The sequence below is a fragment of the Lithobates pipiens genome, unplaced genomic scaffold, assembly GCF_037356315.1.
Source record: "Lithobates pipiens isolate NorthernLeopardFrog02 unplaced genomic scaffold, aLitPip1_a1.2 Scaffold_22, whole genome shotgun sequence".
Classification (NCBI taxonomy): domain Eukaryota; kingdom Metazoa; phylum Chordata; class Amphibia; order Anura; family Ranidae; genus Lithobates; species Lithobates pipiens.
In genome coordinates this window covers 135,541,287-135,559,697 of record NW_027507784.1, presented here as the reverse complement: position 1 = coordinate 135,559,697, position 18,411 = coordinate 135,541,287, and the positions used below count along the sequence as shown (strand labels likewise).

The 18,411-nt window shown below is 53.7% G+C and overlaps 48 non-coding genes across 48 annotated transcripts; all 48 read left to right on the top strand.

Annotated features, from left to right (window-relative positions):
* Nucleotides 1-212: 212 nt before the first annotated feature.
* Nucleotides 213-284, top strand: TRNAC-GCA (transfer RNA cysteine (anticodon GCA)). The gene has a single exon. It is a non-coding gene; the product is annotated as a tRNA-Cys (tRNA).
* Nucleotides 285-787: 503 nt separating this feature from the next.
* TRNAC-GCA (transfer RNA cysteine (anticodon GCA)) lies at nt 788-859 on the top strand. Its single transcript has one exon. It is a non-coding gene; the product is annotated as a tRNA-Cys (tRNA).
* Nucleotides 860-1,172: 313 nt separating this feature from the next.
* Nucleotides 1,173-1,244, top strand: TRNAC-GCA (transfer RNA cysteine (anticodon GCA)). The gene has a single exon. It is a non-coding gene; the product is annotated as a tRNA-Cys (tRNA).
* A 711-nt stretch (nt 1,245-1,955) lies between these two features.
* On the top strand, nt 1,956-2,027 carry TRNAC-GCA (transfer RNA cysteine (anticodon GCA)). The gene has a single exon. It is a non-coding gene; the product is annotated as a tRNA-Cys (tRNA).
* A 706-nt stretch (nt 2,028-2,733) lies between these two features.
* On the top strand, nt 2,734-2,805 carry TRNAC-GCA (transfer RNA cysteine (anticodon GCA)). The gene has a single exon. It is a non-coding gene; the product is annotated as a tRNA-Cys (tRNA).
* A 506-nt stretch (nt 2,806-3,311) lies between these two features.
* Nucleotides 3,312-3,383, top strand: TRNAC-GCA (transfer RNA cysteine (anticodon GCA)). Its single transcript has one exon. It is a non-coding gene; the product is annotated as a tRNA-Cys (tRNA).
* Nucleotides 3,384-3,510: 127 nt separating this feature from the next.
* TRNAC-GCA (transfer RNA cysteine (anticodon GCA)) lies at nt 3,511-3,582 on the top strand. Its single transcript has one exon. It is a non-coding gene; the product is annotated as a tRNA-Cys (tRNA).
* A 491-nt stretch (nt 3,583-4,073) lies between these two features.
* TRNAC-GCA (transfer RNA cysteine (anticodon GCA)) lies at nt 4,074-4,145 on the top strand. The gene has a single exon. It is a non-coding gene; the product is annotated as a tRNA-Cys (tRNA).
* Nucleotides 4,146-4,460: 315 nt separating this feature from the next.
* TRNAC-GCA (transfer RNA cysteine (anticodon GCA)) lies at nt 4,461-4,532 on the top strand. The gene has a single exon. It is a non-coding gene; the product is annotated as a tRNA-Cys (tRNA).
* A 122-nt stretch (nt 4,533-4,654) lies between these two features.
* TRNAC-GCA (transfer RNA cysteine (anticodon GCA)) lies at nt 4,655-4,726 on the top strand. Its single transcript has one exon. It is a non-coding gene; the product is annotated as a tRNA-Cys (tRNA).
* Nucleotides 4,727-5,031: 305 nt separating this feature from the next.
* On the top strand, nt 5,032-5,103 carry TRNAC-GCA (transfer RNA cysteine (anticodon GCA)). Its single transcript has one exon. It is a non-coding gene; the product is annotated as a tRNA-Cys (tRNA).
* Nucleotides 5,104-5,229: 126 nt separating this feature from the next.
* On the top strand, nt 5,230-5,301 carry TRNAC-GCA (transfer RNA cysteine (anticodon GCA)). Its single transcript has one exon. It is a non-coding gene; the product is annotated as a tRNA-Cys (tRNA).
* Nucleotides 5,302-5,421: 120 nt separating this feature from the next.
* Nucleotides 5,422-5,493, top strand: TRNAC-GCA (transfer RNA cysteine (anticodon GCA)). Its single transcript has one exon. It is a non-coding gene; the product is annotated as a tRNA-Cys (tRNA).
* Nucleotides 5,494-5,616: 123 nt separating this feature from the next.
* TRNAC-GCA (transfer RNA cysteine (anticodon GCA)) lies at nt 5,617-5,688 on the top strand. Its single transcript has one exon. It is a non-coding gene; the product is annotated as a tRNA-Cys (tRNA).
* Nucleotides 5,689-5,994: 306 nt separating this feature from the next.
* On the top strand, nt 5,995-6,066 carry TRNAC-GCA (transfer RNA cysteine (anticodon GCA)). Its single transcript has one exon. It is a non-coding gene; the product is annotated as a tRNA-Cys (tRNA).
* Nucleotides 6,067-6,184: 118 nt separating this feature from the next.
* On the top strand, nt 6,185-6,256 carry TRNAC-GCA (transfer RNA cysteine (anticodon GCA)). The gene has a single exon. It is a non-coding gene; the product is annotated as a tRNA-Cys (tRNA).
* Nucleotides 6,257-6,378: 122 nt separating this feature from the next.
* On the top strand, nt 6,379-6,450 carry TRNAC-GCA (transfer RNA cysteine (anticodon GCA)). Its single transcript has one exon. It is a non-coding gene; the product is annotated as a tRNA-Cys (tRNA).
* Nucleotides 6,451-6,568: 118 nt separating this feature from the next.
* TRNAC-GCA (transfer RNA cysteine (anticodon GCA)) lies at nt 6,569-6,640 on the top strand. Its single transcript has one exon. It is a non-coding gene; the product is annotated as a tRNA-Cys (tRNA).
* Nucleotides 6,641-6,769: 129 nt separating this feature from the next.
* Nucleotides 6,770-6,841, top strand: TRNAC-GCA (transfer RNA cysteine (anticodon GCA)). The gene has a single exon. It is a non-coding gene; the product is annotated as a tRNA-Cys (tRNA).
* A 120-nt stretch (nt 6,842-6,961) lies between these two features.
* On the top strand, nt 6,962-7,033 carry TRNAC-GCA (transfer RNA cysteine (anticodon GCA)). Its single transcript has one exon. It is a non-coding gene; the product is annotated as a tRNA-Cys (tRNA).
* A 714-nt stretch (nt 7,034-7,747) lies between these two features.
* Nucleotides 7,748-7,819, top strand: TRNAC-GCA (transfer RNA cysteine (anticodon GCA)). The gene has a single exon. It is a non-coding gene; the product is annotated as a tRNA-Cys (tRNA).
* A 115-nt stretch (nt 7,820-7,934) lies between these two features.
* On the top strand, nt 7,935-8,006 carry TRNAC-GCA (transfer RNA cysteine (anticodon GCA)). The gene has a single exon. It is a non-coding gene; the product is annotated as a tRNA-Cys (tRNA).
* A 124-nt stretch (nt 8,007-8,130) lies between these two features.
* Nucleotides 8,131-8,202, top strand: TRNAC-GCA (transfer RNA cysteine (anticodon GCA)). Its single transcript has one exon. It is a non-coding gene; the product is annotated as a tRNA-Cys (tRNA).
* A 120-nt stretch (nt 8,203-8,322) lies between these two features.
* TRNAC-GCA (transfer RNA cysteine (anticodon GCA)) lies at nt 8,323-8,394 on the top strand. Its single transcript has one exon. It is a non-coding gene; the product is annotated as a tRNA-Cys (tRNA).
* A 124-nt stretch (nt 8,395-8,518) lies between these two features.
* Nucleotides 8,519-8,590, top strand: TRNAC-GCA (transfer RNA cysteine (anticodon GCA)). Its single transcript has one exon. It is a non-coding gene; the product is annotated as a tRNA-Cys (tRNA).
* A 666-nt stretch (nt 8,591-9,256) lies between these two features.
* On the top strand, nt 9,257-9,328 carry TRNAC-GCA (transfer RNA cysteine (anticodon GCA)). Its single transcript has one exon. It is a non-coding gene; the product is annotated as a tRNA-Cys (tRNA).
* Nucleotides 9,329-9,457: 129 nt separating this feature from the next.
* TRNAC-GCA (transfer RNA cysteine (anticodon GCA)) lies at nt 9,458-9,529 on the top strand. The gene has a single exon. It is a non-coding gene; the product is annotated as a tRNA-Cys (tRNA).
* A 118-nt stretch (nt 9,530-9,647) lies between these two features.
* Nucleotides 9,648-9,719, top strand: TRNAC-GCA (transfer RNA cysteine (anticodon GCA)). Its single transcript has one exon. It is a non-coding gene; the product is annotated as a tRNA-Cys (tRNA).
* A 318-nt stretch (nt 9,720-10,037) lies between these two features.
* On the top strand, nt 10,038-10,109 carry TRNAC-GCA (transfer RNA cysteine (anticodon GCA)). The gene has a single exon. It is a non-coding gene; the product is annotated as a tRNA-Cys (tRNA).
* A 716-nt stretch (nt 10,110-10,825) lies between these two features.
* TRNAC-GCA (transfer RNA cysteine (anticodon GCA)) lies at nt 10,826-10,897 on the top strand. The gene has a single exon. It is a non-coding gene; the product is annotated as a tRNA-Cys (tRNA).
* A 309-nt stretch (nt 10,898-11,206) lies between these two features.
* TRNAC-GCA (transfer RNA cysteine (anticodon GCA)) lies at nt 11,207-11,278 on the top strand. The gene has a single exon. It is a non-coding gene; the product is annotated as a tRNA-Cys (tRNA).
* A 118-nt stretch (nt 11,279-11,396) lies between these two features.
* On the top strand, nt 11,397-11,468 carry TRNAC-GCA (transfer RNA cysteine (anticodon GCA)). Its single transcript has one exon. It is a non-coding gene; the product is annotated as a tRNA-Cys (tRNA).
* Nucleotides 11,469-11,587: 119 nt separating this feature from the next.
* Nucleotides 11,588-11,659, top strand: TRNAC-GCA (transfer RNA cysteine (anticodon GCA)). The gene has a single exon. It is a non-coding gene; the product is annotated as a tRNA-Cys (tRNA).
* Nucleotides 11,660-11,782: 123 nt separating this feature from the next.
* Nucleotides 11,783-11,854, top strand: TRNAC-GCA (transfer RNA cysteine (anticodon GCA)). Its single transcript has one exon. It is a non-coding gene; the product is annotated as a tRNA-Cys (tRNA).
* A 122-nt stretch (nt 11,855-11,976) lies between these two features.
* On the top strand, nt 11,977-12,048 carry TRNAC-GCA (transfer RNA cysteine (anticodon GCA)). The gene has a single exon. It is a non-coding gene; the product is annotated as a tRNA-Cys (tRNA).
* A 130-nt stretch (nt 12,049-12,178) lies between these two features.
* Nucleotides 12,179-12,250, top strand: TRNAC-GCA (transfer RNA cysteine (anticodon GCA)). Its single transcript has one exon. It is a non-coding gene; the product is annotated as a tRNA-Cys (tRNA).
* A 120-nt stretch (nt 12,251-12,370) lies between these two features.
* On the top strand, nt 12,371-12,442 carry TRNAC-GCA (transfer RNA cysteine (anticodon GCA)). Its single transcript has one exon. It is a non-coding gene; the product is annotated as a tRNA-Cys (tRNA).
* Nucleotides 12,443-12,562: 120 nt separating this feature from the next.
* TRNAC-GCA (transfer RNA cysteine (anticodon GCA)) lies at nt 12,563-12,634 on the top strand. Its single transcript has one exon. It is a non-coding gene; the product is annotated as a tRNA-Cys (tRNA).
* A 1,442-nt stretch (nt 12,635-14,076) lies between these two features.
* TRNAC-GCA (transfer RNA cysteine (anticodon GCA)) lies at nt 14,077-14,148 on the top strand. The gene has a single exon. It is a non-coding gene; the product is annotated as a tRNA-Cys (tRNA).
* Nucleotides 14,149-14,269: 121 nt separating this feature from the next.
* On the top strand, nt 14,270-14,341 carry TRNAC-GCA (transfer RNA cysteine (anticodon GCA)). Its single transcript has one exon. It is a non-coding gene; the product is annotated as a tRNA-Cys (tRNA).
* Nucleotides 14,342-15,046: 705 nt separating this feature from the next.
* Nucleotides 15,047-15,118, top strand: TRNAC-GCA (transfer RNA cysteine (anticodon GCA)). The gene has a single exon. It is a non-coding gene; the product is annotated as a tRNA-Cys (tRNA).
* A 117-nt stretch (nt 15,119-15,235) lies between these two features.
* On the top strand, nt 15,236-15,307 carry TRNAC-GCA (transfer RNA cysteine (anticodon GCA)). Its single transcript has one exon. It is a non-coding gene; the product is annotated as a tRNA-Cys (tRNA).
* A 123-nt stretch (nt 15,308-15,430) lies between these two features.
* Nucleotides 15,431-15,502, top strand: TRNAC-GCA (transfer RNA cysteine (anticodon GCA)). Its single transcript has one exon. It is a non-coding gene; the product is annotated as a tRNA-Cys (tRNA).
* Nucleotides 15,503-15,622: 120 nt separating this feature from the next.
* Nucleotides 15,623-15,694, top strand: TRNAC-GCA (transfer RNA cysteine (anticodon GCA)). The gene has a single exon. It is a non-coding gene; the product is annotated as a tRNA-Cys (tRNA).
* Nucleotides 15,695-17,135: 1,441 nt separating this feature from the next.
* On the top strand, nt 17,136-17,207 carry TRNAC-GCA (transfer RNA cysteine (anticodon GCA)). Its single transcript has one exon. It is a non-coding gene; the product is annotated as a tRNA-Cys (tRNA).
* Nucleotides 17,208-17,330: 123 nt separating this feature from the next.
* On the top strand, nt 17,331-17,402 carry TRNAC-GCA (transfer RNA cysteine (anticodon GCA)). The gene has a single exon. It is a non-coding gene; the product is annotated as a tRNA-Cys (tRNA).
* A 704-nt stretch (nt 17,403-18,106) lies between these two features.
* On the top strand, nt 18,107-18,178 carry TRNAC-GCA (transfer RNA cysteine (anticodon GCA)). The gene has a single exon. It is a non-coding gene; the product is annotated as a tRNA-Cys (tRNA).
* Nucleotides 18,179-18,294: 116 nt separating this feature from the next.
* Nucleotides 18,295-18,366, top strand: TRNAC-GCA (transfer RNA cysteine (anticodon GCA)). The gene has a single exon. It is a non-coding gene; the product is annotated as a tRNA-Cys (tRNA).
* The last annotated feature ends 45 nt before the right edge of the window (nt 18,367-18,411 follow it).

The following is an 18,411-nucleotide window of genomic DNA, read 5'->3' as shown; positions in this document are numbered from 1 at the left end:
ACCAAGGACAAGGCAAGGGGGGTATAGCTCAGTGGCAGAGCATTCGACGGCAGATCGAGAGGTCCTCGGTTCAAATCCGGGTGCCCCTTCAGCGTTTTGCCCGCAGACGCGCCGAAAAAGGGAGAGCCGGCGAGTGTCCTTACCGATGCCGTCGAGCCGGTTTAGCACAAAATTAAAAAAAATAAAAATTCAAACACGGAGGACAAGGTAAGGGGGGTATAGCTCAGTGGCAGAGCATTCGACTGCAGATCGAGAGGTCCTCGGTTCAAATCCGGGTGCCCCCTCAGCGTTTTGCCCGCAGTTGCGCAGAAAAAGGGAGAGCCGGCGAGTGTCCTTACCGATGCCGTCGAGCCGGTTTAGCACAAAAAAAAAATAAAAATAATTCAAACACCAAGGACAAGGCAAGGAGGGGTATAGCTCAGTGGCAGAGCATTCGACTGCAGATCGAGAGGTCCTCGGTTCAAATCCGGGTGCCCCCTCAGCGTTTTGCCCGCAGTCGCGCCGAAAAAGGGAGAGCCGGCGAGTGTCTTTACCGATGCCGTCGAGCCGGTTTAGCACAAAAAAAATAAAAAATTTAAACACCGAGGACAAGTCAAGGAGGGGTATAGCTCAGTGGCAGAGCATTCGACTGCAGATCGAGAGGTCCTCGGTTCAAATCCGGGTGCCCCCTCAGCGTTTTGTCCGCAGTCGCGCCGAAAAAGGGAGAGCCGGCGAGTGTCTTTACCGATGCCGTCGAGCCGGTTTAGCACAAAAAAAAAAAAAATTCAAACACCGAGGACAAGGCAAGGGGGGTATAGCTCAGTGGCAGAGCATTCGACTGCAGATCGAGAGGTCCTCGGTTCAAATCCGGGTGCCCCCTCAGCGTTTTGCCCGCAGTCGCGCCGAAAAAGGGAGAGCCGGCGAGTGTCTTTACCGATGCCGTCGAGCCGGTTTAGCACAAAAAAAAAAAATTCAAACACCGAGGATAAAGCAAGGGGGGTATAGGTCAGTGGCAGAGCATTCGACTGCAGATCGAGAGGTCCTCGGTTCAAATCCGGGTGCCCCCTCAGCGTTTTGCCCGCAGTCGCGCCAAAAAAGGGAGAGCCGGCGAGTGTCTTTACCGATGCCGTCGAGCCGGTCTAGCACAAAAAAAAAAAAAAAAAAAAAAATTCAAACACCGAGGACAAGGCAAGGGGGGTATAGCTCAGTGGCAGAGCATTCGACTGCAGATCGAGAGGTCCTCGGTTCAAATCCGGGTGCCCCCTCAGCGTTTTGCCCGCAGTCGCGCCGAAAAAGGGAGAGCCGGCGAGTGTCTTTACCAATGCCGTCGAGCCGGTTTAGCACAAAAAAAAAAAAAATATTCAAACACCGAGGACAAGGCAAGGGGGGTATAGCTCAGTGGCAGAGCATTCGACTGCAGATCGCGAGGTCCTCGGTTCAAATCCGGGTGCCCCCTCAGCGCTTTGCCCGCAGTCGCGCCGAAAAAGGGAGAGCCGGCGAGTGTCTTTACCGATGCCGTCGAGCCGGTTTAGCACAAAAAAAAAAAAAAAAAAAAAATAATTCAAACACGGAGGACAAGGCAAGGGGGGTATAGCTCAGTGGCAGAGCATTTGACTGCAGATCGAGAGGTCCTCGGTTCAAATCCGGGTGCCCCCTCAGCGTTTTGCCCGCAGTCGCGCCGAAAAAGGGAGAGCCGGCGAGTGTCTTTACCGATGCCGTCGAGCCGGTTTAGCACAAAAAAAAAAAAAAAAATTCAAACACGGTGGACAAGGCAAGGGGGGTATAGCTCAGTGGCTGAGCATTCGACTGCAGATCGAGAGGTCCTCGGTTCAAATCCGGGTGCCCCCTCAGCGTTTTGCCCGCAGTCGCGCCGAAAAAGGGAGAGCCGGCGAGTGTCTTTACCGATGCCGTCGAGCCGGTTTAGCACAAAAAAAAAATAAAAAAAAAAATAATTCAAACACGGTGGACAAGGCAAGGGGGGTATAGCTCAGTGGCAGAGCATTCGACTGCAGATCGAGAGGTCCTCGGTTCAAATCCGGGTGCCCCCTCAGCGTTTTGCCCGCAGTCGCGCCGAAAAATGAGAGCCGGCGAGTGTCTTTACCGATGCCGTCGAGCCGGTTTAGCACAAGAAAAAAAAAAAAAAATAATAATTCAAACACCGAGGACAAGGCAAGGGGGTTATAGCTCAGTGGCAGAGCATTCGACTGCAGATCGAGAGGTCCTCGGTTCAAATCCGGGTGCCCCCTCAGCGTTTTGCCCGCAGTCGCGCCGAAAAAGGGAGAGCCGGCGAGTGTCTTTACCGATGCCGTCGAGCCGGTTTAGCACAAGAAAAAAAAAAAAAATAATAATTCAAACACCGAGGACAAGGCAAGGGGGTTATAGCTCAGTGGCAGAGCATTCGACTGCAGATCGAGAGGTCCTCGGTTCAAATCCGGGTGCCCCCTCAGCGTTTTGCCCGCAGTCGCGCCGAAAAAGGGAGAGCCGGCGAGTGTCTTTACCGATGCCGTCGAGCCGGTTTAGCACAAAAAAAAAAAATTCAAACACCGAGGACAAGGCAAGGGGGGTATAGCTCAGTGGCAGAGCATTCGACTGCAGATCGAGAGGTCCTCGGTTCAAATCCGGGTGCCCCTCAGCGTTTTGCCCGCAGTCGCGCCGAAAAAGGGAGAGCCGGCGAGTGTCTTTTCCGATGCCGTCGAGCCGGTTAAGCACAAAAAAAAAAAAAAAAAAAAAATTCAAACACCGAGGGCAAGGCAAGGGGGTATAGCTCAGTGGCAGAGCATTCGACTGCAGATCGAGAGGTCCTCGGTTCAAATCCGGGTGCCCCCTCAGCGTTTTGCCCGCAGTCGCGCCGAAAAAGGGAGAGCCGGCGAGTGTCTTTACCGATGCCGTCGAGCCGGTTTAGCACAAAAAAAAAAAAAAAAAAAAAAAAAATCAAACACCGAGGGCAAGGCAAGGGGGGTATAGCTCAGTGGCAGAGCATTCGACTGCAGATCGAGAGTTCCTCGGTTCAAATCCGGGTGCCCCCTCAGCGTTTTGCCCGCAGTCGCGCCGAAAAAGGGAGAGCCGGCGAGTGTCTTTACCGATGCCGTCATGCCGGTTTAGCACAAAAAAAAAAAAATTCAAACACCGAGGGCAAGGCAAGGGGGGTATATCTCAGTGGCAGAGCATTCGACTGCAGATCGAGAGGTCCTCGGTTCAAATCCGGGTGCCCCCTCAGCGTTTTGCCCGCAGTCGCGCCGAAAAAGGGAGAGCCGGCGAGTGTCTTTACCGATGCCGTCGAGCCGGTTTAGCACAAAAAAAAAAAAAATTTCAAACACCGAGGACAAGGCAAGGGGGGTATAGCTCAGTGGCAGAGCATTCGACTGCAGATCGAGAGGTCCTCGGTTCAAATCCGGGTGCCCCCTCAGCGTTTTGCCCGCAGTCGCGCCGAAAAAGGGAGAGCCGGCGAGTGTCTTTACCGATGCCTTCGAGCCGGTTTAGCACAAAAAAAAAAAAAAAAAAAAAAAATTCAAACACCGAGGACAAGGCAAGGGGGGTATAGCTCAGTGGCAGAGCATTCGACTGCAGATCGAGAGGTCCTCGGTTCAAATCCGGGTGCCCCCTCAGCGTTTTGCCCGCATCCGCGCCGAAAAAGGGAGAGCCGGCGAGTGTCTTTACCGATGCCGTCGAGCCGGTTTAGCACAAAAAAAAAAAAAATTCAAACACCGAGGACAAGGCAAGGGGGGTATAGCTCAGTGGCAGAGCATTCGACTGCAGATCGAGAGGTCCTCAGTTCATAATCCGGGTGCCCCCTCAGCGTTTTGCCCGCAGTCGCGCCGAAAAAGGGAGAGCCGGCGAGTGTCTTTACCGATGCCGTCGAGCCGGTTTAGCACAAAAAAAAAAATTCAAACACCGAGGACAAGGCAAGGGGGGTATAGCTCAGTGGCAGAGCATTCGACTGCAGATCGTGAGGTCCTCGGTTCATAATCCGGGTGCCCCCTCAGCGTTTTGCCCGCAGTCGCGCCGAAAAAGGGAGAGCCGGCGAGTGTCTTTACCGATGCCGTCGAGCCGGTTTAGCACAAAAAAAAAAATTCAAACACCGAGGACAAGGCAAGGGGGGTATAGCTCAGTGGCAGAGCATTCGACTGCAGATCGAGAGGTCCTCGGTTCAAATCCGGGTGCCCCCTCAGCGTTTTGCCCGCAGTCGCGCCGAAAAAGGGAGAGCCGGCGAGTGTCTTTACCGATGCCGTCGAGCCGGTTTAGCACAAAAAAAAAAAAAATTCAAACACCGAGGGCAAGGCAAGGGGGGTATAGCTCAGTGGCAGAGCATTCGACTGCAGATCAAGAGGTCCTCGGTTCAAATCCGGGTGCCCCCTCAGCGTTTTGCCCGCAGTCGCGCCGAAAAAGGGAGAGCCGGCGAGTGTCTTTACCGATGCCGTCGAGCCGGTTTAGCACAAAAAAAAAATAATAAAATAAAATTCAAACACCGAGGACAAGGCAAGGGGGGTATAGCTCAGTGGCAGAGCATTCGACTGCAGATCGAGAGGTCCTCGGTTCAAATCCGGGTGCCCCCTCAGCGTTTTGCCCGCAGTCACGCCGAAAAAGGGAGAGCCGGCGAGTGTCTTTACCGATGCTGTCGAGCCGGTTTAGCCCAAAAAAAAAAAAAAAAAAATTCAAACACCAAGGACAAGGCAAGGGGGGTATAGCTCAGTGGCAGAGCATTCGACTGCAGATCGAGAGGTCCTCGGTTCAAATCCGGGTGCCCCCTCAGCGTTTTGCCCGCAGTCGCGCCGAAAAAGGGAGAGCCGGCGAGTGTCTTTACCGATGCCGTCGAGCCGGTTTAGCACAAAAAAAATAAATAATTCAAACACCGAGGACAAGGCAAGGGGGGTATAGCTCAGTGGCAGAGCATTCGACTGCAGATCGAGAGGTCCTCGGTTCATAATCCGGGTGCCCCCTCAGCGTTTTGCCCGCAGTCGCGCCGAAAAAGGGAGAGCCGGCGAGTGTCTTTACCGATGCCGTCGAGCCAGTTTAGCACAAAAAAAAAAATTCAAACACCGAGGACAAGGCAAGGGGGGTATAGCTCAGTGGCAGAGCATTCGACTGCAGATCGAGAGGTCCTCGGTTCAAATCCGGGTGCCCCCTCAGCGTTTTGCCCGCAGTCGCGCCGAAAAAGGGAGAGCCGGCGAGTGTCTTTACCGATGCCGTCGAGCCGGTTTAGCACAAAAAAAAAAAAAAAAAAAAAAATTCAAACACCGAGGGCAAGGCAAGGGGGGTATAGCTCAGTGGCAGAGCATTCGACTGCAGATCGAGAGGTCCTCGGTTCAAATCCGGGTGCCCCCTCAGCGTTTTGCCCGCAGTCGCGCCGAAAAAGGGAGAGCCGGCGAGTGTCTTTACCGATGCCGTCGAGCCGGTTTAGCACAAAAAAAAATAAAAAAATTCAAACACCGAGGACAAGGCAAGGGGGGTATAGCTCAGTGGCAGAGCATTCGACTGCAGATCGAGAGGTCCTCGGTTCAAATCCGGGTGCCCCCTCAGCGTTTTGCCCGCAGTCGCGCCGAAAAAGGGAGAGCCGGCGAGTGTCTTTACCGATGCTGTCGAGCCGGTTTAGCCCAAAAAAAAAAATAAAAAAAATTCAAACACCCAGGACAAGGCAAGGGGGGTATAGCTCAGTGGCAGAGCATTCGACTGCAGATCGAGAGGTCCTCGGTTCAAATCCGGGTGCCCCCTCAGCATTTTGCCCGCAGTCGCGCCGAAAAAGGGAGAGCCGGCGAGTGTCTTTACCGATGCCGTCGAGCCGGTTTAGCACAAAAAAAAAAAAAAAATTCAAACACCGAGGACAAGGCAAGGGGGGTATAGCTCAGTGGCAGAGCATTCGACTGCAGATCGAGAGGTCCTCGGTTCATAATCCGGGTGCCCCCTCAGCGTTTTGCCCGCAGTCGCGCCGAAAAAGGGAGAGCCGGCGAGTGTCTTTACCGATGCCGTCGAGCCGGTTTAGCACAAAAAAAAAAATTCAAACACCGAGGACAAGGCAAGGGGGGTATAGCTCAGTGGCAGAGCATTCGACTGCAGATCGAGAGGTCCTCGGTTCAAATCCGGGTGCCCCCTCAGCGTTTTGCCCGCAGTCGCGCCGAAAAAGGGAGAGCCGGCGAGTGTCTTTACCGATGCCGTCGAGCCGGTTTAGCACAAAAAAAAAAAAAAATTCAAACACCGAGGGCAAGGCAAGGGGGGTATAGCTCAGTGGCAGAGCATTCGACTGCAGATCGAGAGGTCCTCGGTTCAAATCCGGGTGCCCCCTCAGCGTTTTGCCCGCAGTCGCGCCGAAAAAGGGAGAGCCGGCGAGTGTCTTTACCGATGCCGTCGAGCCGGTTAAGCACAAAAAAAAAAAAAAAAAAATTCAAACACCAAGGGCAAGGCAAGGGGGGTATAGCTCAGTGGCAGAGCATTCGACTGCAGATCGAGAGGTCCTCGGTTCAAATCCGGGTGCCCCCTCAGCGTTTTGCCCGCAGTCGCGCCGAAAAAGGGAGAGCCGGCGAGTGTCCTTACCGATGCCGTCGAGCCGGTTTAGCACAAAAAAAAAAAAAAATTCAAACACCGAGGGCAAGGCAAGGGGGGTATAGCTCAGTGGCAGAGCATTCGACTGCAGATCGAGAGGTCCTCGGTTCAAATCCGGGTGCCCCCTCAGCGTTTTGCCCGCAGTCGCGCCGAAAAAGGGAGAGCCGGCGAGTGTCTTTACCGATGCCGTCGAGCCGGTTTAGCACAAAAAATAAAAAATAAATAAAAAAAATTCAAACACCGAGGACAAGGCAAGGGGGGTATAGCTCAGTGGCAGAGCATTCGACTGCAGATCGAGAGGTCCTCGGTTCAAATCCGGGTGCCCCCTCAGCGTTTTGCTCGCAGTCGCGCCGAAAAAGGGAGAGCCGGCGAGTGTCTTTACCGATGCCGTCGAGCCGGTTTAGCACAAAAAAAAAAAAAAAAATTCAAACACCGAGGACAAGGCAAGGGGGGTATAGCTCAGTGGCAGAGCATTCGACTGCAGATCGAGAGGTCCTCGGTTCAAATCCGGGTGCCCCCTCAGCGTTTTGCCCGCAGTCGCGCCGAAAAAGGGAGAGCCGGCGAGTGTCTTTACCGATGCCGTCGAGCCGGTTTAGCACAAAAAAAAAAAAAAAAAAATTCAAACACCGAGGATAAAGCAAGGGGGGTATAGGTCAGTGGCAGAGCATTCGACTGCAGATCGAGAGGTCCTCGGTTCAAATCCGGGTGCCCCCTCAGCGTTTTGCCCGCAGTCGCGCCAAAAAAGGGAGAGCCGGCGAGGGTCTTTACCGATGCCGTCGAGCCGGTCTAGCACAAAAAAAAAAAAAAAAAAAAAATTCAAACACCGAGGACAAGGCAAGGGGGGTATAGCTCAGTGGCAGAGCATTCGGCTGCAGATCGAGAGGTCCTCGGTTCAAATCCGGGTGCCCCCTCAGCGTTTTGCCCGCAGTCGCGCCGAAAAAGGGAGAGCCGGCGAGTGTCTTTACCGATGCCGTCGAGCCGGTTTAGCACAAAAAAAAAAAATAATAAAAAAAATTCAAACACCGAGTACAAGGCAAGGGGGGTATAGCTCAGTGGCAGAGCATTCGACTGCAGATCGAGAGGTCCTCTGTTCAAATCCGGGTGCCCCCTCAGCGTTTTGCCCGCAGTCGCGCCGAAAAAGGGAGAGCCGGCGAGTGTCTTTACCGATGCCGTCGAGCCGGTTTAGCACAAAAAAAAATAAATAAAAAATTTCAAACACCGAGGACAAAGCAAGGGGGGTATAGCTCAGTGGCAGAGCATTCGACTGCAGATCGAGAGGTCCTCGGTTCAAATCCGGGTGCCCCCTCAGCGTTTTGCCCGCAGTCGCGCCGAAAAAGGGAGAGCCGGCGAGTGTCTTTACCGATGCCGTCGAGCCGGTTTAACCCAAAAAAAAAAAATTCAAACACCGAGGACAAGGCAAGGGGGGTATAGCTCAGTGGCAGAGCATTCGACTGCAGATCGAGAGGTCCTCGGTTCAAATCCGGGTGCCCCCTCAGCGTTTTGCCCGCAGTCGCGCCGAAAAAGGGAGAGCCGGCGAGTGTCTTTACCGATGCCGTCGAGCCGGTTTAGCACAAAAAAAAATAAATAAAAAATTTCAAACACCGAGGACAAAGCAAGGGGGGTATAGCTCAGTGGCAGAGCATTCGACTGCAGATCGAGAGGTCCTCGGTTCAAATCCGGGTGCCCCCTCAGCGTTTTGCCCGCAGTCGCGCCGAAAAAGGGAGAGCCGGCGAGTGTCTTTACCGATGCCGTCGAGCCGGTTTAACCCAAAAAAAAAAAAAAAAATTCAAACACCGAGGACAAGGCAAGGGGGGTATAGCTCAGTGGCAGAGCATTCGACTGCAGATCGAGAGGTCCTCGGTTCAAATCCGGGTGCCCCCTCAGCGTTTTGCCCGCAGTCGCGCCGAAAAAGGGAGAGCCGGCGAGTGTCTTTACCGATGCCGTCGAGCCGGTTTAGCACAAAAAAAAATAAATAAAAAATTTCAAACACCGAGGACAAAGCAAGGGGGGTATAGCTCAGTGGCAGAGCATTCGACTGCAGATCGAGAGGTCCTCGGTTCAAATCCGGGTGCCCCCTCAGCATTTTGCCCGCAGTCGCGCCGAAAAAGGGAGAGCCGTCGAGCCGGTTTAGCACAAAAAAAAATAAAAAAATTCAAACACCGAGGACAAGGCAAAGGGGTATAGCTCAGTGGCAGAGCATTCGACTGCAGATCGAGAGGTCCTCGGTTCAAATCCGGGTGCCCCCTCAGCGTTTTGCCCGCAGTCGCGCCGAAAAAGGGAGAGCCGTCGAGTGTCTTTACCGATGCCGTCGAGCCGGTTTAGCACAAAAAAAAATAAAAAAATTCAAACACCGAGGACAAGGCAAGGGGGGTATAGCTCAGTGGCAGAGCATTCGACTGCAGATCGTAGAGGTCCTCGGTTCAAATCCGGGTGCCCCCTCAGCGTTTTGCCCGCAGTCGCGCCGAAAAAGGGAGAGCCGGCGAGTGTCTTTACCGATGCCGTCGAGCCGGTTTAGCACAAAAAAAATAAAATTCAAACACCGAGGACAAGGCAAGGGGGGTATAGCTCAGTGGCAGAGCATTCGACTGCAGATCGTAGAGGTCCTCGGTTCAAATCCGGGTGCCCCCTCAGCGTTTTGCCCGCAGTCGCGCCGAAAAAGGGAGAGCCGGCGAGTGTCTTTACCGATGCCGTCGAGCCGGTTTAGCACAAAAAAAATAAAATTCAAACACCGAGGACAAGGCAAGGGGGTATAGCTCAGTGGCAGAGCATTCGACTGCAGATCGAGAGGTCCTCGGTTCAAATCCGGGTGCCCCCTCAGCGTTTTGCCCGCAGTCGCGCCGAAAAAGGGAGAGCCGGCGAGTGTCTTTACCGATGCCGTCGAGCCGGTTTAGCACAAAAAAAAATAAATAAATAAAAAAAATTCAAACACCGAGGACAAGGCAAGGGGGGTATAGCTCAGTGGCAGAGCATTCGACTGCAGATCGAGAGGTCCTCGGTTCAAATCCGGGTGCCCCCTCAGCGTTTTGCTCGCAGTCGCGCCGAAAAAGGGAGAGCCGGCGAGTGTCTTTACCGATGCCGTCGAGCCGGTTTAGCACAAAAAAAAAAAAAAATTCAAACACCGAGGACAAGGCAAGGGGGGTATAGCTCAGTGGCAGAGCATTCGACTGCAGATCGAGAGGTCCTCGGTTCAAATCCGGGTGCCCCCTCAGCGTTTTGCCCGCAGTCGCGCCGAAAAAGGGAGAGCCGGCGAGTGTCTTTACCGATGCCGTCGAGCCGGTTTAGCACAAAAAAAAAAAAAAAAAAAATTCAAACACCGAGGATAAAGCAAGGGGGGTATTGCTCAGTGGCAGAGCATTCGACTGCAGATCGAGAGGTCCTCGGTTCAAATCCGGGTGCCCCCTCAGCGTTTTGCCCGCAGTCGCGCCGAAAAAGGGAGAGCCGGCGAGTGTCTTTACCGATGCCGTCGAGCCGGTTTAGCACAAAAAAAAAAAAAAAAAAATTTCAAACACCGAGGTCAAAGCAAGGGGGGTATAGCTCAGTGGCAGAGCATTCGACTGCAGATCGAGAGGTCCTCGGTTCAAATCCGGGTGCCCCCTCAGCGTTTTGCCCGCAGTCGCGCCGAAAAAGGGAGAGCCGGCGAGTGTCTTTACCGATGCCGTCGAGCCGGTTTAACCCAAAAAAAAAAAAAAAAAAAAAAAAAATTCAAACACCGAGGACAAGGCAAGGGGGGTATAGCTCAGTGGCAGAGCATTCGACTGCAGATCGTAGAGGTCCTCGGTTCAAATCCGGGTGCCCCCTCAGCGTTTTGCCCGCAGTCGCGCCGAAAAAGGGAGAGCCGGCGAGTGTCTTTACCGATGCCGTCGAGCCGGTTTAGCACAAAAAAAAATAAAAAAATTCAAACACCGAGGACAAGGCAAGGGGGGTATAGCTCAGTGGCAGAGCATTCGACTGCAGATCGTAGAGGTCCTCGGTTCAAATCCGGGTGCCCCCTCAGCGTTTTGCCCGCAGTCGCGCCGAAAAAGAGAGAGCCGGCGAGTGTCTTTACCGATGCCGTCGAGCCGGTTTAGCACAAAAAAAAATAAAAAAATTCAAACACCGAGGACAAGGCAAGGGGGGTATAGCTCAGTGGCAGAGCATTCGACTGCAGATCGTAGAGGTCCTCGGTTCAAATCCGGGTGCCCCCTCAGCGTTTTGCCCGCAGTCGCGCCGAAAAAGGGAGAGCCGGCGAGTGTCTTTACCGATGCCGTCGAGCCGGTTTAGCACAAAAAAAAAAAAAAAAAAAAAAAAATTCAAACACCGAGGACAAGGCAAGGGGGGTATAGCTCAGTGGCAGAGCATTCGACTGCAGATCGAGAGGTCCTCGGTTCAAATCCGGGTGCCCCCTCAGCGTTTTGCCCGCAGTCGCGCCGAAAAAGGGAGAGCCGGCGAGTGTCTTTACCGATGCCGTCGAGCCGGTTTAGCACAAAAAAAAAAAAAAAATTCAAACACCAAGGACAAGGCAAAGGGGGTATAGCTCAGTGGCAGAGCATTCGACTGCAGATCGAGAGGTCCTCTGTTCAAATCCGGGTGCCCCCTCAGCGCTTTGCCCGCAGTCGCGCCGAAAAAGGGAGAGCCGGCGAGTGTCTTTACCGATGCCGTCGAGCCGTTTTAGCACCAAAAAAATAAAAAATTCAAACACCGAGGACAAGGCAAGGGGGGTATAGCTCAGTGGCAGAGCATTCGACTGCAGATCGAGAGGTCCTCGGTTCAAATCCGGGTGCCCCCTCAGCGTTTTGCCCGCAGTCGCGCCGAAAAAGGGAGAGCCGGCGAGTGTCTTTACCGATGCCGTCGAGCCGGTTTAGCACAAAAAAAAAAAAAAATTCAAACACCGAGGACAAAGCAAGGGGGGTATAGCTCAGTGGCAGAGCATTCGACTGCAGATCGAGAGGTCCTCGGTTCAAATCCGGGTGCCCCCTCAGCGTTTTGCCCGCAGTCGCGCCGAAAAAGGGAGAGCCGGCGAGTGTCTTTACCGATGCCGTCGAGCCGGTTTAGCACAAAAAAAAGTAAAAAATTCAAACACCGAGGACAAAGCAAGGGGGGTATAGCTCAGTGGCAGAGCATTCGACTGCAGATCGAGAGGTCCTCGGTTCAAATCCGGGTGCCCCCTCAGCGTTTTGCCCGCAGTCGCGCCGAAAAAGGGAGAGCTGGCGAGTGTCTTTACCGATGCCGTCGAGCCGGTCTAGCACAAAAAAAAAAAAAAAAAAAATTCAAACACCGAGGACAAGGCAAGGGGGGTATAGCTCAGTGGCAGAGCATTCGACTGCAGATCGAGAGGTCCTCGGTTCAAATCCGGGTGCCCCCTCAGCGTTTTGCCCGCAGTCGCGCCGAAAAAGGGAGAGCTGGCGAGTGTCTTTACCGATGCCGTCGAGCCGGTCTAGCACAAAAAAAAAAAAAAAAAAATTCAAACACCGAGGACAAGGCAAGGGGGGTATAGCTCAGTGGCAGAGCATTCGACTGCAGATCGAGAGGTCCTCGGTTCAAATCCGGGTGCCCCCTCAGCGTTTTGCCCGCAGTCGCGCCGAAAAAGGGAGAGCCGGCGAGTGTCTTTACCGATGCCGTCGAGCCGGTTTAACCCAAAAAAAAAAAAAATAAAAATAAAAAATTCAAACACCAAGGACAAGGCAAGGGGGGTATAGCTCAGTGGCAGAGCATTCGACTGCAGATCGAGAGGTCCTCGGTTCAAATCCGGGTGCCCCCTCAGCGTTTTGCCCGCAGTCGCGCCGAAAAAGGGAGAGCCGGCGAGTGTCTTTACCGATGCCGTCGAGCCGGTTTAGCACAAAAAAAAATAAAAAAATTCAAACACCGAGGGCAAGGCAAGGGGGGTATAGCTCAGTGGCAGAGCATTCGACTGCAGATCGAGAGGTCCTCGGTTCAAATCCGGGTGCCCCCTCAGCGTTTTGCCCGCAGTCGCGCCGAAAAAGGGAGAGCCGGCGAGTGTCTTTACCGATGCCGTCGAGCCGGTTTAGCACAAAAAAAAATAAAAAAATTCAAACACCGAGGGCAAGGCAAGGGGGGTATAGCTCAGTGGCAGAGCATTCGACTGCAGATCGAGAGGTCCTCGGTTCAAATCCGGGTGCCCCCTCAGCGTTTTGCCCGCAGTCGCGCCGAAAAAGGGAGAGCCGGCGAGTGTCTTTACCGATGCCGTCGAGCCGGTTTAGCACAAAAAAAAATAAAAAAATTCAAACACCGAGGGCAAGGCAAGGGGGGTATAGCTCCGTGGCAGAGCATTCGACTGCAGATCGAGAGGTCCTCGGTTCAAATCCGGGTGCCCCCTCAGCGTTTTGCCCGCAGTCGCGCCGAAAAAGGGAGAGCCGGCGAGTGTCTTTACCGATGCCGTCGAGCCGGTTTAGCACAAAAAAAAATAAAAAAATTCAAACACCGAGGGCAAGGCAAGGGGGGTATAGCTCCGTGGCAGAGCATTCGACTGCAGATCGAGAGGTCCTCGGTTCAAATCCGGGTGCCCCCTCAGCGTTTTGCCCGCAGTCGCGCCGAAAAAGGGAGAGCCGGCGAGTGTCTTTACCGATGCCGTCGAGCCGGTTTAGCACAAAAAAAAATAAAAAAATTCAAACACCGAGGGCAAGGCAAGGGGGGTATAGCTCCGTGGCAGAGCATTCGACTGCAGATCGAGAGGTCCTCGGTTCAAATCCGGGTGCCCCCTCAGCGTTTTGCCCGCAGTCGCGCCGAAAAAGGGAGAGCCGGCGAGTGTCTTTACCGATGCCGTCGAGCCGGTTTAGCACAAAAAAAAATAAAAAAATTCAAACACCGAGGGCAAGGCAAGGGGGGTATAGCTCCGTGGCAGAGCATTCGACTGCAGATCGAGAGGTCCTCGGTTCAAATCCGGGTGCCCCCTCAGCGTTTTGCCCGCAGTCGCGCCGAAAAAGGGAGAGCCGTCGAGCCGGTTTAGCACAAAAAAAAATAAAAAAATTCAAACAATGAGGACAAGGCAAAGGGGTATAGCTCAGTGGCAGAGCATTCGACTGCAGATCGAGAGGTCCTCGGTTCAAATCCGGGTGCCCCCTCAGCGTTTTGCCCGCAGTCGCGCCGAAAAAGGGAGAGCCGTCGAGTGTCTTTACCGATGCCGTCGAGCCGGTTTAGCACAAAAAAAAATAAAAAAATTCAAACACCGAGGACAAGGCAAGGGGGGTATAGCTCAGTGGCAGAGCATTCGACTGCAGATCGTAGAGGTCCTCGGTTCAAATCCGGGTGCCCCCTCAGCGTTTTGCCCGCAGTCGCGCCGAAAAAGGGAGAGCCGGCGAGTGTCTTTACCGATGCCGTCGAGCCGGTTTAGCACAAAAAAAATAAAATTCAAACACCGAGGACAAGGCAAGGGGGGTATAGCTCAGTGGCAGAGCATTCGACTGCAGATCGTAGAGGTCCTCGGTTCAAATCCGGGTGCCCCCTCAGCGTTTTGCCCGCAGTCGCGCCGAAAAAGGGAGAGCCGGCGAGTGTCTTTACCGATGCCGTCGAGCCGGTTTAGCACAAAAAAAAAAAAAAAAAAAATTCAAACACCGAGGATAAAGCAAGGGGGGTATAGCTCAGTGGCAGAGCATTCGACTGCAGATCGAGAGGTCCTCGGTTCAAATCCGGGTGCCCCCTCAGCGTTTTGCCCGCAGTCGCGCCGAAAAAGGGAGAGCCGGCGAGTGTCTTTACCGATGCCGTCGAGCCGGTTTAGCACAAAAAAAAAAAAAAAAATTTCAAACACCGAGGACAAAGCAAGGGGGGTATAGCTCAGTGGCAGAGCATTCGACTGCAGATCGAGAGGTCCTCGGTTCAAATCCGGGTGCCCCCTCAGCGTTTTGCCCGCAGTCGCGCCGAAAAAGGGAGAGCCGGCGAGTGTCTTTACCGATGCCGTCGAGCCGGTTTAACCCAAAAAATAAAAAAAAAAAAAAAAAAAATTCAAACACCGAGGACAAGGCAAGGGGGGTATAGCTCAGTGGCAGAGCATTCGACTGCAGATCGTAGAGGTCCTCGGTTCAAATCCGGGTGCCCCCTCAGCGTTTTGCCCGCAGTCGCGCCGAAAAAGGGAGAGCCGGCGAGTGTCTTTACCGATGCCGTCGAGCCGGTTTAGCACAAAAAAAAAAAAAAAAAAATTCAAACACCGAGGACAAGGCAAGGGGGGTATAGCTCAGTGGCAGAGCATTCGACTGCAGATGGAGAGGTCCTCGGTTCAAATCCGGGTGCCCCCTCAGCGTTTTGCCCGCAGTCGCGCCGAAAAAGGGAGAGCCAGCGAGTGTCTTTACCGATGCCGTCGAGCCGGTTTAGCACAAAAAAAAAAAAAAAATTCAAACATCGAGGACAAGGCAAAGGGGGTATAGCTCAGTGGCAGAGCATTCGACTGCAGATCGAGAGGTCCTCTGTTCAAATCCGGGTGCCCCCTCAGCGCTTTGCCCGCAGTCGCGCCGAAAAAGGGAGAGCCGGCGAGTGTCTTTACCGATGCCGTCGAGCCGTTTTAGCACCAAAAAAAAAAAAATTCAAACACCGAGGACAAGGCAAGGGGGGTATAGCTCAGTGGCAGAGCATTCGACTGCAGATCGAGAGGTCCTCGGTTCAAATCCGGGTGCCCCCTCAGCGTTTTGCCCGCAGTCGCGCCGAAAAAGGGAGAGCCGGCGAGTGTCTTTACCGATGCCGTCGAGCCGGTTTAGCACAAAAAAAAAAAAAATTCAAACACCGAGGACAAAGCAAGGGGGGTATAGCTCAGTGGCAGAGCATTCGACTGCAGATCGAGAGGTCCTCGGTTCAAATCCGGGTGCCCCCTCAGCGTTTTGCCCGCAGTCGCGCCGAAAAAGGGAGAGCCGGCGAGTGTCTTTACCGATGCCGTCGAGCCGGTCTAGCACAAAAAAAAAAAAAAAAAAAATTCAAACACCGAGGACAAGGCAAGGGGGGTATAGCTCAGTGGCAGAGCATTCGACTGCAGATCGAGAGGTCCTCGGTTCAAATCCGGGTGCCCCCTCAGCGTTTTGCCCGCAGTCGCGCCGAAAAAGGGAGAGCCGGCGAGTGTCTTTACCGATGCCGTCGAGCCGGTTTAGCACAAAAAAAAATAAAAAAATTCAAACACCGAGGGCAAGGCAAGGGGGGTATAGCTCAGTGGCAGAGCATTCGACTGCAGATCGAGAGGTCCTCGGTTCAAATCCGGGTGCCCCCTCAGCGTTTTGCCCGCAGTCGCGCCGAAAAAGGGAGAGCCGGCGAGTGTCTTTACCGATGCCGTCGAGCCGGTTTAGCACAAAAAAAAATAAAAAAATTCAAACACCGAGGGCAAGGCAAGGGGGGTATAGCTCCGTGGCAGAGCATTCGACTGCAGATCGAGAGGTCCTCGGTTCAAATCCGGGTGCCCCCTCAGCGTTTTGCCCGCAGTCGCGCCGAAAAAGGGAGAGCCGGCGAGTGTCTTTACCGATGCCGTCGAGCCGGTTTAGCACAAAAAAAAATAAAAAAATTCAAACACCGAGGGCAAGGCAAGGGGGGTATAGCTCCGTGGCAGAGCATTCGACTGCAGATCGAGAGGTCCTCGGTTCAAATCCGGGTGCCCCCTCAGCGTTTTGCCCGCAGTCGCGCCGAAAAAGGGAGAGCCGGCGAGTGTCTTTACCGATGCCGTCGAGCCGGTTTAGCACAAAAAAAAATAAAAAAATTCAAACACCGAGGGCAAGGCAAGGGGGGTATAGCTCCGTGGCAGAGCATTCGACTGCAGATCGAGAGGTCCTCGGTTCAAATCCGGGTGCCCCCTCAGCGTTTTGCCCGCAGTCGCGCCGAAAAAGGGAGAGCCGGCGAGTGTCTTTACCGATGCCGTCGAGCCGGTTTAGCACAAAAAAAAATAAAAAAATTCAAACACCGAGGGCAAGGCAAGGGGGGTATAGCTCCGTGGCAGAGCATTCGACTGCAGATCGAGAGGTCCTCGGTTCAAATCCGGGTGCCCCCTCAGCGTTTTGCCCGCAGTCGCGCCGAAAAAGGGAGAGCCGTCGAGCCGGTTTAGCACAAAAAAAAATAAAAAAATTCAAACAATGAGGACAAGGCAAAGGGGTATAGCTCAGTGGCAGAGCATTCGACTGCAGATCGAGAGGTCCTCGGTTCAAATCCGGGTGCCCCCTCAGCGTTTTGCCCGCAGTCGCGCCGAAAAAGGGAGAGCCGTCGAGTGTCTTTACCGATGCCGTCGAGCCGGTTTAGCACAAAAAAAAATAAAAAAATTCAAACACCGAGGACAAGGCAAGGGGGGTATAGCTCAGTGGCAGAGCATTCGACTGCAGATCGTAGAGGTCCTCGGTTCAAATCCGGGTGCCCCCTCAGCGTTTTGCCCGCAGTCGCGCCGAAAAAGGGAGAGCCGGCGAGTGTCTTTACCGATGCCGTCGAGCCGGTTTAGCACAAAAAAAATAAAATTCAAACACCGAGGACAAGGCAAGGGGGGTATAGCTCAGTGGCAGAGCATTCGACTGCAGATCGTAGAGGTCCTCGGTTCAAATCCGGGTGCCCCCTCAGCGTTTTGCCCGCAGTCGCGCCGAAAAAGGGAGAGCCGGCGAGTGTCTTTACCGATGCCGTCGAGCCGGTTTAGCACAAAAAAAAAAAAAAAAAAATTCAAACACCGAGGATAAAGCAAGGGGGGTATAGCTCAGTGGCAGAGCATTCGACTGCAGATCGAGAGGTCCTCGGTTCAAATCCGGGTGCCCCCTCAGCGTTTTGCCCGCAGTCGCGCCGAAAAAGGGAGAGCCGGCGAGTGTCTTTACCGATGCCGTCGAGCCGGTTTAGCACAAAAAAAAAAAAAAAAAAATTTCAAACACCGAGGACAAAGCAAGGGGGGTATAGCTCAGTGGCAGAGCATTCGACTGCAGATCGAGAGGTCCTCGGTTCAAATCCGGGTGCCCCCTCAGCGTTTTGCCCGCAGTCGCGCCGAAAAAGGGAGAGCCGGCGAGTGTCTTTACCGATGCCGTCGAGCCGGTTTAACCCAAAAAATAAAAAAAAAAAAAAAAAAATTCAAACACCGAGGACAAGGTAAGGGGGGTATAGCTCAGTGGCAGAGCATTCGACTGCAGATCGTAGAGGTCCTCGGTTCAAATCCGGGTGCCCCCTCAGCGTTTTGCCCGCAGTCGCGCCGAAAAAGGGAGAGCCGGCGAGTGTCTTTACCGATGCCGTCGAGCCGGTTTAGCACAAAAAAAAAAAAAAAAAAATTCAAACACCGAGGACAAGGCAAGGGGGGTATAGCTCAGTGGCAGAGCATTCGACTGCAGATGGAGAGGTCCTCGGTTCAAATCCGGGTGCCCCCTCAGCGTTTTGCCCGCAGTCGCGCCGAAAAAGGGAGAGCCGGCGAGTGTCTTTACCGATGCCGTCGAGCCGGTTTAGCACAAAAAAAAAAAAAAAATTCAAACATCGAGGACAAGGCAAAGGGGGTATAGCTCAGTGGCAGAGCATTCGACTGCAGATCGAGAGGTCCTCTGTTCAAATCCGGGTGCCCCCTCAGCGCTTTGCCCGCAGTCGCGCCGAAAAAGGGAGAGCCGGCGAGTGTCTTTACCGATGCCGTCGAGCCGTTTTAGCACCAAAAAAAAAAAAATTCAAACACCGAGGACAAGGCAAGGGGGGTATAGCTCAGTGGCAGAGCATTCGACTGCAGATCGAGAGGTCCTCGGTTCAAATCCGGGTGCCCCCTCAGCGTTTTGCCCGCAGTCGCGCCGAAAAAGGGAGAGCCGGCGAGTGTCTTTACCGATGCCGTCGAGCCGGTTTAGCACAAAAAAAAAAAAATTCAAACACCGAGGACAAAGCAAGGGGGGTATAGCTCAGTGGCAGAGCATTCGACTGCAGATCGAGAGGTCCTCGGTTCAAATCCGGGTGCCCCCTCAGCGTTTTGCCCGCAGTCGCGCCGAAAAAGGGAGAGCCGGCGAG